Here is a 13,840-nt window from a genome sequence, read left to right as displayed (position 1 = left end):
ACAAATTTTTTCTTCTTCTTTTCCTCTTTTTATGTGCCCAAACTTATAACGAAGAACAACTTTACACAACAGTTGGGAAACCATTTCTAAGAATATCTAGTTTCCCTATGAATTGAGGTACAACTCCCGATGTGAATAATGTTCAAGGAATTATGTTTTATTCCTAAGACTAATGTGGGGTATGCTCTTAACCTGAGAGTAGAAGAGGCAAACCAAATTAAGCCTAACTAGGACTTAATTCAAGCAAGAATACTTCACAATACTGAAACGGATTCACGCATCCACATTTCTTATGAATTCATAAATCCACTCGCACAAAACTAAAATAAGTTGAAAATCAAATCTAAACTACAACTGATGAATTGGAAAAAGGGAAACTAACAACATCCTTTCATCAAATGAATTGTAACAATACTTATTACATTGATTCTGATTTCGGAAAACAAGAGAAATGAAACTTTATTCTTCCTTAGTTTTCTGTAACAAAGAAAGGAAATACTAACTAATCACAATACCTATTGGAATGGAAAATGATTAAAATGAAGTGCCATTCAATTGTCTCTGCAACCAATAGTACTTCACACCAAGATTTTGCCGACCTTTCATTAATCATTTAACTTCATACATATAGGGTTGAGAGATGACTGTTACAATAGGAATTTCAATCGGTTCATCTTCTGAATATGACAAATGGCAAGATGCCAGTTAGTCAAATTACAAAAATTTACAAAATTTGCAAAATTTATATTAGGAAATGGAAAGGGAGTGTTAAATAAATCACTTAGATTTCTTTTGTTTTTCAAAATTTTCCCTATATGTTCTGGCAGCCACTATAATTGGGATCATTTCTTTGTGACTAGGCACATTTATATTGGTGAATCTTAAGAGCCACTTTGAATGCTCTCAAGCCAAATCCTTTACTGCATTTAGCTGACTTGTCAACTCTTTAGACACCACATGTATGTATCCACCAAGTGTCTACAACTCTACCACTCTATTTGGACTGCTTGAAGTCATCCCAAATAGATTACTCAAGTATATGGAGAAGTTATTTTTCATTACTTCCACCCCAATGAGAGCCTTTCCTTGCCCACTATTTTGTGGATCAGTGTGTAATCCTCACATGAGATCAAATGCTCTGTCTTGGATCTTCTTCACCCTTTCCTTTGTTTCTTTGAGTCCTTCCTCTGCCTCTTGAATCATCTCCTGCTTGAATTGCATGTTTTGAAGCCATTCAAACAAAGGCTCAGTTCCCTTCTTCAAAATATTCACTTCAACTGCCTCTTTTGCTTTCATTTGGATGACCATATTTAGGAGAGAAATGCATTCGTCACACCTTGCCTTTTCTGTGGCCAAGATGTTGTGATTAGAAGTGATATTATCCTTCTCAATTTCTAACCAAAGGATAATATTTCCAATTTGATCAATCAGAAGGGCTCCATCTGTACTGAGCTTCTCAATCCATTCTTTTCTGATCTGGCCAAAATTTCTATCTTTTTGAAGCTATGAGATGAAGGCTTGCACTTCTTCTAGAGTAGGGTTCTTAGTAGCAGGTACGCCAGTAATGGTTGCCAATGGAACAACTAGTTTCTTGATAAATCTTTTCAATTCTTCAAATCTCTGCTTTCATTCTAATTTTTGACAATTTGAGGTTCTCCAATTGTTCTTCTATAACCTTGTTACTTGATCTCCATAGGCCCACTTTTGTATCATGCCTAGCTTCCCCGAGTTCAATTGAATGTAGAGTGAAGTCCTCTAGTGTCATATCTTCAATTCTCCATGCCTTGTTTGGTTTTGCTACCTCCATAGTTAAGTGCCCTATTTCTAGATCTTGTCCCAATATTGACAAGGTCTTCTACTTTTTAGCTTTTACTATGGCAGATCCTGAGCGAACCGCTTGAGATACAACATCCTTTGAAGGAAAACTTTCATCTTTTCTTTTCCTCTTCTTCTCCAAAGTATCTTCGAGCCAAGACTCTGTACTAATCACTTTGGAGGCTGTTCCAAGTGATTCAATGTTGAACATTTTCTTCTTCACTGGAGTCATTGTCACTATAGTTGTAGAAAAGGGGGTCTTTGGATCTTGAGAAAGAAGCCTAGATGAACCTGGAGCTTTCTCCTCTTCTTGAGTTTTCTTTGCAACTTCTTTCGACTTAGTGGATTCACTACTACTACTTTTATCATCTCCGATCTCTATTATTTGAATAGGAGAACCAACGGGCTTAAGAACAGGAGCACTTACAGATGGAGTAGGGCTATGATGATGGGATAAGACAGGGGCGACACAAGGAGATGGAGTTGGAGTGACATGTGGAGGTGAGACTAGGGCAGAAGATCCATCTTTCTATTCTTCCATTTCTTTTTTAGCTTTAGCTTGAGCTCCAATGACTGGTAGTGATCCACCTTGATAGGTTGGGGCTATTGGAACATTCTTCTCTGGGTGTTGATCACCTCTGCCTGCAGATTGAGATGGGCCTTGAGCAGGTGCAGTAGTAGCACTAGGTGTGGCACTTTGAGATGAAGCAGGAGTAGCTGTAGCTGGAGAAGCTTAAGTAGTTTTTCTCTTGCTTCGACTTTTCTTAGCCGTCCACTCAACCCACTTCCCAGTCCTTTTGATAATTCTTGCCATCATGACATCGAAGTCTTCTTCTATGTCAACATATGGTTCAAAACTAATGGGAGTATTCCTCAACTTAGTCAAATATGTATTACTGTACATATTTTGACCATCATCTTCCAATCCCTTGACATCTAAATTTATACCATATGTCTTTACCTGATGAATTGTAAATATGGCAAAAGCACGATCTCGACTCTCCAGTTCATTTTTACAATCTGCCCAATAATCCTCCATGGTTGTCACATGTTTAATTACACTTCCAATTTGGAGCACATCTCTGGCATATCCATTAGGATCAGATAGGGGCCTTATTGCTTCATACTCTTCCAATTTGTATTTACTCTCAAATGCTTTGAGTATATTCTTTACATCTGATTTGGTTTCACAACTGTATGCTCCAAATTTTATGGGGAATTCATACCCTTTCTTTGTCAAGCTGGTGCTCAACATGTTCACTTGGATTGCTTGCCTCACTATCTCCATGAGCACGATCATATCATTTGGATACTTGGGCAGCTTCAATGGAAATCCATGAAACATTGCAAGACGCAAATAAGAAAATGATGAGAACTGAATGATATAACTACCAAATTGACTGATGGTCGCCATCGCTTCTGGACTAAATCTCCGCTCAGGACACCCTTGGAGCTCGCTGCAAATCCTCATGGTGAATGCATCATTTACCTAGATGTATTCTGTAATTGCAAGCATGGATAAAAATCATAACTTTTTACATTATTAGGAAAATTCTCAATTCTAGGGAGTCCTGGCCACAATTGAAGAGAAGGCAACATGTATATCAAGAAAGAGGACATATATAATGAATTATAAAACTTGGCTGCACTGAGAGCCCTAGAAAGATGCTCACTAACCTCATATGCCAAGTCAATATACTGTGTGTCTGAGAAAATAACTTGCACCAAAAAGAAGTACTGCTCTACAAAATTAAAAGCTTGTACACCACCTTTGAGTTGATGCAATAGAACCAAAATGTCAACAATTTCTAGTTTGAGGTCTATGCCGAAAAGAGTTTTAGGGACTTTACTCTTAGCTCCTGTTGGCTTTTGAAACCAAGACTGCATGATCTCCCTCCTCCAAACCATCTTCTTCAAAGAGAACTCAGATATGGCTCCACTCATTGTTGAATCAGAGAACTCTTCCCATTCTGGAATTTGCAAGCAATTCACTACTGGAGGAATGATATATAGGAACATTAACCATGCATGAAACAAAAGAAGATCTCACAATAATGAAAGTGGAGAAAGAAGAAAAATTGTTTGCTACAGATGCAACAATCTTGGACACATTGCAAGGAATTGCAGAGCACTTGACGACCAATAGAATGAACAAAAAATAAATGTACCTGTATGTCAGTAATGCAATAACTTTGGACACACAACAAAGTTTTGCAGAATGGACAGAAGAGACCTAAATAGGAATCAAAATTACAGAAGGAACAATGGAAGAAATGATATGAAGGAGTAGACAAATGAATTAAAGGAATCATTTATAAAGGTAAAGAATCCAAGAAGCTCTTATACAGTTATAGAAGATGTACTTGACAAGACAATGTAGTCACTTATTGTTTGTGACTCCTCTTACCAAAATTAAACATTCTTAGTGAAACAGAGTATCAGTTATTGATAACTGATGTTAGAGAAAGTATCAAAAGTTGTGCAATTGACAGTATGCAATAGACATTGAGAGAAGTCTGCAGTGAAGTGCACATTGCCTAATAAGATTAGGATAAGTATATGAAAGAAGAATAACCTCTCTGTTGTACAGAGACAATACACTGAACTAGTGGCAGACATGCATTTAATGCGAAGTATAAATTGTGAAAGATTTAAAGGATGCAAATTGATTTGCATACATCATTTTCTTGTGCAAAGTTTGAGTGCGAGATCAAAGCAAGATTTGAAGAATTAAAAAGGCCTCTAGTTACGCGAAGTCACCAAAAACCCTAATACGCGAAGTTGAGGTATTTTCTAAATTGTTGAACATAATCTTTGAGAAATGACAAGACAAGAAGTTTTTAATGTAAGCAATAGAACTAGATACAATTTCAAGAAACACCCATTTGTTTCTTTGCTTGATGACCCTATTGGAGCATTTTCACAAGTTCCAAAAAATGTCTTTCATGTTGAGGATATAAGAAGTTATATCCATTGCAAGATTGAAAGCATAGGTGATATGGAAATACATAAAGAATTATAGATGTGCAAAAATGATTTGTCATTGGAACTTGAATATGGTTATTTGGAACAACTTAACCTAGTTAAGCATATGTTCTACACGAACTTCAAAAATTATGAATGGACAAATAATTCTAAGCAGAATACATGATGATCTTTTATGGTTGGGAGACTCTATCATATGTATTGATAGTGACCTAATTCACAAGGTCACAGGTCTAAGTAATGAAGTAATCTAGTGAATATCAAGAATGTGCACAAGATAGTTGAGACAAATCTGAACACATGTTTTGATGGTAGAAACATGAAGGTCAATAACATTCAAGATGATGGAGTAAGATTGATTTGAAAAATATTGGGATACAAATTTAATCATAGATCTAGGATAGATTCAGTCCCTATAGGATTTCTTCATGCAGCCTACCTGGCAGTAAGAGGTGAAGATGTTAATTTATGTGACATTATCCGAACAAAATTATTGGATAATATATCAAGAATCAAGAAATCTAGGAGCATAATCTTTAGGTTTGAATCCCTACTGACTCACATATTCTTCTACGCATCTAAGAAATCTCTTGGAATCATGAATTGGGATGGAAGTGAGTGTGCAATGCAGTTAATCACTCGCGCATATAGATCAAGACTTGAAACAATAAGAGACAATGACATTGATAGAATAATGAAGTCTTTCCAAGTAGAAATGAAGCAAAGATATAGGATACCTCCTGCTCTAGTAGAAAAATACATGGATGAATTGTGTTTTATGGTTGAAATAGATTTCACTTGCATGGAAGCTGTAGTTCCTCGAGTAAAGTTCATTGAACCTATGGGTTATGAGATGAGTGATGAATTAATTGAAGGGTATGCACAGATAATCCTTCACTCAGAAGTTGATTTTGAATGTCCTAGATGGGGGGACATATTCTGGGAAAATGAGAGAAGTCAAAACTAGTCAAATAATAAAGGACTCTAAGAAAAAGTTGGAAAAGGTGATTGATTCTACTTTGAAAGAATCAGGAATGACAAGAAAAGAATTTGATGAGGTTAAAGGGATAGCTATGAAAATGAAGGCCAGTCGTCAAACTGAGCTATTGACCCCTACACCCATTGTAGTGGTAGGACCTACTGAAGAGGTCACAATTGCCCAAACAAGTGTGCAAGCACCTACTGTGCCATATGTAGCAGTTGAGCAGCAAAAACCACAAAGGAATCTGGTAAAAACTGAGGAAGCAACTACATCCAAAAAATCTACAAGACTTGAAAGGACTAGAACCTCTCCTAAGAAGAGAGTCAAGTAGACTACAAGTGGTCCAAGAAAGAAGAGAAGAACCTTGTAGATTAGTTCTTTTGAATCTAAGGAAAAAACTAGTGACAAACCAATAGAGCTAGTTGATCAAGAAGCAAAGACATCAGTAGGATGCAAAGCATGGAATCCCAAGGTAGAGAATCTAAATATGCAAATTATTAATGATAATAGTTTTGTACAACTAAATAAATACTATGATTTGTATAATAATATGGATAGAAGAAAACTAGAGAATGTTGTAGTTAGAAATATGATTCTTAAAGGTAAGAGATTTGAAAGTATAAGAAGATTTGTATAATAGATTAAGAAATAGATAAAGTAGAGTATTAGAGGAAGAAAAGAAAATAAGAAGTAATATGGTGAGAAAGCTATGCATTGTAAATAATGAGGAAGAAATAACAAAAATTTTGAAAGGTATGGCCCTATTGTTGAGACACAAAATGAGATCCATTCCCCTCATGTGAGGAAATTATGAAGAAGTGAACATGGAAACTGAAAAAGCTATAGTCTCATACATGTCCACTATGCCTAAGAAGAGTCCACAACTAGAAAAGGCAAGCCCAATGACATAAAAGAGTGCACAACCAGAGAAGGAAAGCAGTATGATAGAGAAAAGTGTGTAGATAAGAAAGGCAAGCCCTATGCCTAAAGAATATGAGGAATGTGTGCATACATAGGAAGTTAGTCCTACAACATGCAGTCCTCCTCACAGTTTTAAACAACCAACAACAATGCCAAGTTTAAGTGATTCACCACATATAACCATTGGTAGTAAATCTATGCAAGTAGATAACACCAGTGTGATAGTTGACAGAACTAAGGACCCATTCAAAGAGTTTGGTGCTAGCATTTTTGGAAATATTGTGAACTATAGTAGCTCTAATGAAGAAATAGATTAGGAGCCTAAGAAAGAAGATGCACATTCTAAGAAGAAAATTGAGCCTAGCATTGAAGCATCTACCTCAAGTGTACCCTTGACAACAACAATAGTAAAAACCTCTAGACCACCTACCCAAGAAACAACAACAATAGTTCAATCAAATGAAGAAGATGAAGCGAAGAATCTCATATCTTCTTTAAGTAAACTTCTTTAAAAATAGAAATTAGTCAAGTCCTTTAAGAAGACTTTGACTTCAATTTTGGACAGAATGGAGAAGGTAGTAATCCCTATTGACACTCATGCGGATATTCAACAACGAGAAACAATTTTGTGCAAAGCTTTTGATAATGAATTCACAACACTTTCTAATGTGGCTTCAATTCAAGCACAAACAGAGCATGATGGTAAACTCATTAATACCATGTGCACTAATATGAGGAATGAAAGAAAATTTGAATATATGCATTAAGGCATTGAGACAGTGTATAGAGGAAGGAAAATAGGCTCATGCTAAGATCAAATTGGCATACATTCATCTCCATGAATTTGATGATCAAATCAAAGAAAAGGTCAATGAGCTTTAGATGATCACTGACAACTTTCTGAAACAGAACCAGAAGATAGATACCATTGAGCACACAATGCAGACACTTCATGATAGCATAAGGAATATGCAAGCAAAAAAAGAGAAAGCTCTGAAGAGATTCACTCTCCTAAGAGAACACTTGTTCCCATAAGTAACATTACTGGAGAATCAATTGGAGGAATGCTTGTTAGCAAAATCTTCACGCGACAAGTTTGTGGCTACAGACTTGAACGCAACAGAGTTAGTTGCATATGCTTTATGTGCAATTAGTGTATCTGATGTACTAAAAGAAAGTTGGAAGAAACACTTTGTACAGTTAAAAACCAACTTCAATGATTGCTTTTCCAAGTTTTGATGTAGCTACCAGATTTTGATAGTCTTTTCCTTTTGTGATATCTTTGTCATTGATGTCAAAGGGGGAGATATATGAAAAATTATAATTAATTGTAAAGGAACAAACAAGTACACACACACACACACACACACACACACACACATATAAACATGCTTATACATATGCATATACATATACATATACATATATATACAAATACATACATACACACACACACACACACACACACATAGTTATATAGTAAGCCTTTATTGTAATTTGTAAGGGGGAACAATAAGTTGTAATCAGAGTTATAAGGGATATAATCCTCCTAAAACATGAATACAATGTTTTTACTATGTTATGATTATTTATTTTGTTTGGTATGACAACATGTTTGGGACTTAGTCAATTTTATCAAAATGTTGCCATCAATGCCAAAGGGGAAGATTGTTGGCAATATGTCTAATCGATCAAATAAGGTAAGTAACATGATTATCATTTATGACAACATATTTGTTTTGCAGATTAGTCATGTTTATTTGTGAAGGAAAATTGTCTAAGTAGCAGACAACACAACAACATGACATATTTGATGTTAAAAAAAAATTCCCTTGGAATATTCTTTTGTACAGTTAACCAGGGATGCATGACATCATTCTAATGACGTATATTAGTGCGCATGTCCATACGATCAACCAGGTCCAAGTTATGAAAGAATTAGTAATGGAGTGATGATAGTGCAAAACAGGGCATATCAACAAAATGTGTTAAACGACTTAATTTATTGTTTTGAATTACCATTTCTTAATGAGCTGACTCTAAGGATGTTATGTGAGCTGACTAAGGAAGAATTTACCAATATGTTTGGTATAAGTAAAGGACTTCATTTGCGAAGTTAGAGTAAAGCGAAAAAAGGTGTAATTAGTGATTGCAAACTTGATATGATCTTGTGAAATGAGAGTAACAAGTGAATATGATATTATGACATATGATGCGAAGCATTGTTATGCAAGATATGATGCAGATTGATATGTGTGCACTTGATCTTGTATTAAGAATTGTCAGTCAGAAGATTTGAGAAGCACACCAAGTATCTCAGTATTGTATGTATACTTATTTCTTGAAGATCTTATTGTATAGTTGCATGTTAGGGTAGTGGGCTCTTCTTGCACACATTTGTATATGATCTACCAACTCCTGACAGGGTTGAGGCTTCTAACAAGGCCTAGTCTCCTAAAAGGGACTCGAGACACTATACATGCTTCATAAACTCCTAATAGGGTCAATATCCTTAATCAAATCCTTTATATAGTGAATCATCTTGTTGGTTTCATCCCATCGGGGTTTTCCCTTGGCCATGGTTTTCGTAGTTAACAAAACATGGTGTTATGAGTTCTCTTCTTGTATGGTTGATTATTTTGTTTAGCACTATTGGTATTATTTTTCATGTATGTGGTAAGGTAATTAACAAAATTCAGCTGTGGATAAAAGGATTGAAAATACCGATTCTCCCCACTCTCAATATTATCTATTTCTAACAGTTATTTATTTTGAGCACAAATTAGGGCATAACTTGGGTATACAGAGTCAGATTTTGGATTTTAAATAGTCAACGAAAAGCTCTACATATTGGTTCAAATTTTCCGAGGTAGGTTTGACATGATTTATTTGGTGATATATTGATTTGAATAGTTTATGGTATATTTTGACAATGGTAGCATTGTGAATTTATGACATTGTATGTTTGGAGATTTAAGATTTGATGTCACTGTATAATCAGTTCATATTTTAGATTAGTCTCATGATGATATGGTTATCAATATTTGGTTTGGATATGTATGATGACTTGTTAGGTCTACAAGTTGTGTAGTGTTGTAAGCGGTCTATACTTACAAGTTACATTTATAGCTTGGTTATGGGTTGTCTTTGCCCATTGATCTTTCATTATTGATGCATATTTAGATTGGTGGCTTGGATTTGGGTTGTCTATGCCCTAAGTCACATGTTTTGCTAATTTTTCTTCACATAGAAGGCATGAGATGTTGTTACCAGGTATAGTCATGGTGGAGGATTGTGGTTGACTATTTTATGCTGACAGGTTGGATGCATTCAGAGTTAGATGCTTGGTTCATGGATGTGATCATGGTGCCATGAATTTTGGCATGACATGATTGGATATACATGTACATCCTTGATGTTCATTAGCTTGGATTTCTGATTGAGGATCATGGTTATTTGGTTTCCTTTGAGGAGCTCATGATGTGCACTTTGAGTTCTTTGATGGTTTCATGCTTTGGTTGATTCTCATGGTTAGAGGATGATTTTTTCATCATGATGTCATGGATTACTTGGATACACAATTTAGTGAGAGCCTGTGATAGTGATGAGGTGACAGTGCAGGATTAGTTCCTAGTTTGGTTTGTATCTTCTTGGTTTGGAGATCTTAGTTTTACTTGGTACTGACACTTTGGTTGTGTGAGTGTAGACTTGGAGGATATTCATGTAGGAGATGGATTTTATGATGCCATGGGTGACTTGGTACCATGGTTGAGTGAGAGTTTTCTGGTATTGATATTTATTGAGTGTTTACAGACGTTGGAAGTTTGTCTTAGATCTTGTTGCTACAGAAGCATCTTTAGCATTTGCATGGTGCACTTCGTTAACTTCATGGTATGTGAATATGGTTAGATCTTGAGGACTCATGAAGTTCTTGGTTATCTTTGTGGTGTGTGGAGATGTTTCTTCATGGTATGCGAAGATGGTTTTCTTCATGGTGTGTGGAGATGGTTGCATCTTGAGGACTAATGGAGTTTTTGGTAAAGGTTTATGCTTTCATTTGAGATGTTATCCTTGGTATGAGGATGGCTTAATTTCTTATGTCATGGTATACTCTTGATACATATTTAAAGTTGTGACATGTTATAGTATGTTCTTATGGAGCATGTTATCTCTTTGGTTGAGATGGTTTAGATCATGTTGTCATGTGTATGTTCCTAAGGCCATGGTTGGAACTTTGACATTGATCTTGGTTTAGTTTCTTGGTATTGAGTACATTGATCATAAGTTGGATACTTCATGATATTGCTATGTTGTATTTGGAGTTGGCATGGATTGATTGGTATAAGTGACCATAGATACTTAGAGACAGTGGTGATGCTGATTTCTTTTAGATTAGAGAAGTATTTGTTGGGACGGTTGATGGTTTTAGCAGGAAGTACGAAGGGCATTCACCTGATATGGACTTGAGAGGAGATTTTTCTTAGATGAGTCTTGGTTGGAGACTTGGGTATCTTGATGAGCATTCTCATTCCCCACTCTTGGTATATTGGGTGGTTTTCTTCTTGAGAAGTATAGCCCATTGTTTTTCTTAGGTGCATTATGTTTATGTTTGTCTTTCATGAATATGGATTTTGAGCTATGATACATGAATTAGTTCTAGAGGGTTCATTTGAGAGATGGTTTAGCATTGGTTATCTCCATGTGCATATGTTGTTATGCTGGTTGAGTTTGGGAGATGGTTATATATTGGGCATATTCCTTGGATTAGGAATGGTTATTCCTTGGTTTAGGAATGGTTTATGCGTTTGATCTTCTTGTGAGAGGCTTACATCCATGATTAGTAATATGGTATGGCTTGGGTGTTGTTGAGGCTTCTTGGTTGGGGTTTTATGGAGGAGATCATACTTGCACAATTTATATCTAGAGGTGTGTGTAAAAGGACATGATATAGGTTATGATTTGCATGGTTTTTTTTTGGTCTTGGTTATCTTTTTAGTTGTTTAGTTTTACTTACATTGGATTTGAGACTAGTTAGAGATTGTGATCACTGGTTTGTGCTCATGTATGTCATGTGAGAGATGACATAGTTATTCTTTAATCTCATTCCTTTGTTGGTTGTGGAGAGCTTGGGAGATTGTTGGAGATTTTTATGAGAGTTTTTCTTGTAGGTTATTGGTTTATATTGTGTGGATGTCCTTAAGACCACATGGATTCACTTCTTTGAGATGTTGTGAGTGGATTGGTTACAAATTTGACATTATCTTTTGTAGTGGGAGCTTCTTGGTATATATGTGGTAGGTATTGCTCTTGAGGCTTGTGATTGTAGGTTATAGATTGAATATGTTGATGTTGTGAGATTCACTTGGTATATCTTTAGAGGTATGGATACTTGGATGAGTTTGACACTTTTTGTGGGTGCTATTTGAACTATGAATATTTTGACAACTACAGATACATGTGATTACCTTTTGGATCAGGTTTTTATACTTGGCATTTCAGTTGGTACAATATTTTATGATCTTCTAATGCAACAAGTTGGGTGGCTTTCTCTTTGGATGACTTCTATGTATGTTTGGTGGCAGTGGCATAATAGGAGGTCACTTCATTCATGTTGAGAGGTTGGATAATTTGATTTTTTTGTGGGTACCAGGATGGAGCACTTCATGTACTTTGATCCATGATGGTGGATGTGCTGGGAGGGATTGTTCCCTTGTTCATTTATGTGGCTACAGATTGACCCTATGCAATGTATACAAGTGGGATATTGTTGAGATAATGGGTGTTACACACATTGCATAATATTTTTATATTGTATTTTATTATGTAATGTTGTACCTAGATGGATGTGCAACATAGACAAATTTCCCTAGGATATACTTGATGAGTTGTATTGTAACATTGTGATAATATTTCATATAATTATTTAATATTGGGAAAAAGAATTAAATTTCCAATATTAAATGTGGGGTCAATGTGTTAGGTAATACATGGTTTATGCAATACCACTTGGTGGTTTTGTGGGACTTGCTACTATATATGCAACCACAAGGGTAGTTGTTGGTGTGAGAAAAGAAAAAGACAAAAAAGGGAAAGAGTTGAGCGAGACAAGGCTTGACATGTTAGCTGAGGGAGCATTTATGAAAGTTGGAAGCATGGCATGAGATGTGTGGATTCATGCTTATTTACATATAGATTGCTTAGTAGTGGCTATGACTTTGAAGGCTTCCATGGTTGTATTGCAATAGTATTTTTGTTGAATAATACATGGTGATGGATGCTTTTAGAGGCTGGGTTTTTCTTTCAATGAGGGTTTCCCATGGTACATCTTGTCTCACAATTTTTGTGGGTATGATGTCTATTCTCTTGCATGTGGATTTTAATTGCATATATATTTCAGATCTATTATGGGTTATGTGGAAATAATTATATTCTTTATTGCAAGTTTCCTTTGTTATTTTTGGATAAAGTCATAAAGGTTGTATCATAGTTTAGTATTTCAAATTAATGGTGGTATAAATGATTCATAATTATTTTATTTTTATAAGTATGATGAAAATTGATTGAAAGTTGAATGTGAAGAATGATAGAGAAGGAATCATCTAAGAATATATGTGTATATATGTGTGTGTGTGTGTATATTGTTAGAAAGTAAACTCCACCAAGATAACTGAGGTGGGGGGAACCATGTGAACAATATAATCAACAACCATAAGAAGACACACATACACAATAATACCAGATAGGTTAACTAGGGAAACCTTTGATCAAAGTGAAAACCTCGGTGGGGATGGTATCCACAAAACGATGTACTAATATAAAAGTTCCTTGTAAGAGGATGGATTTTGTTAGGAGTCAATGAAATACATTCAGTACATATCAGTCCCTATTAGGTGACTTTGAATCCCTATTAGGAGATTCCAACCCTATTAGGAGTTGTGCCAACCCTATTAGGAGTTGTAGAAAGTAGATAGACCCACTGTCCAAACAACTTCAAGGGAAAGACCACCGAACTCTCTATCTAACTAACCTCTGTATTATTCCTTGAAGAATAATAGAAATGAAATAACCTCAGTTCCTTTTCTATCCTCTTGGTTAGACCAAACCTCTTCTGATCTCAATACTTGATTACTAGCTTCA

This window comes from Cupressus sempervirens, chromosome 11 (assembly GCF_028749045.1).
Source record: "Cupressus sempervirens isolate cs-2001-9-10 chromosome 11, ASM2874904v1, whole genome shotgun sequence".
In the NCBI taxonomy this organism is placed as follows: Eukaryota; Viridiplantae; Streptophyta; class Pinopsida; order Cupressales; family Cupressaceae; genus Cupressus; species Cupressus sempervirens.
Note: the sequence above shows the minus strand (reverse complement) of the source record.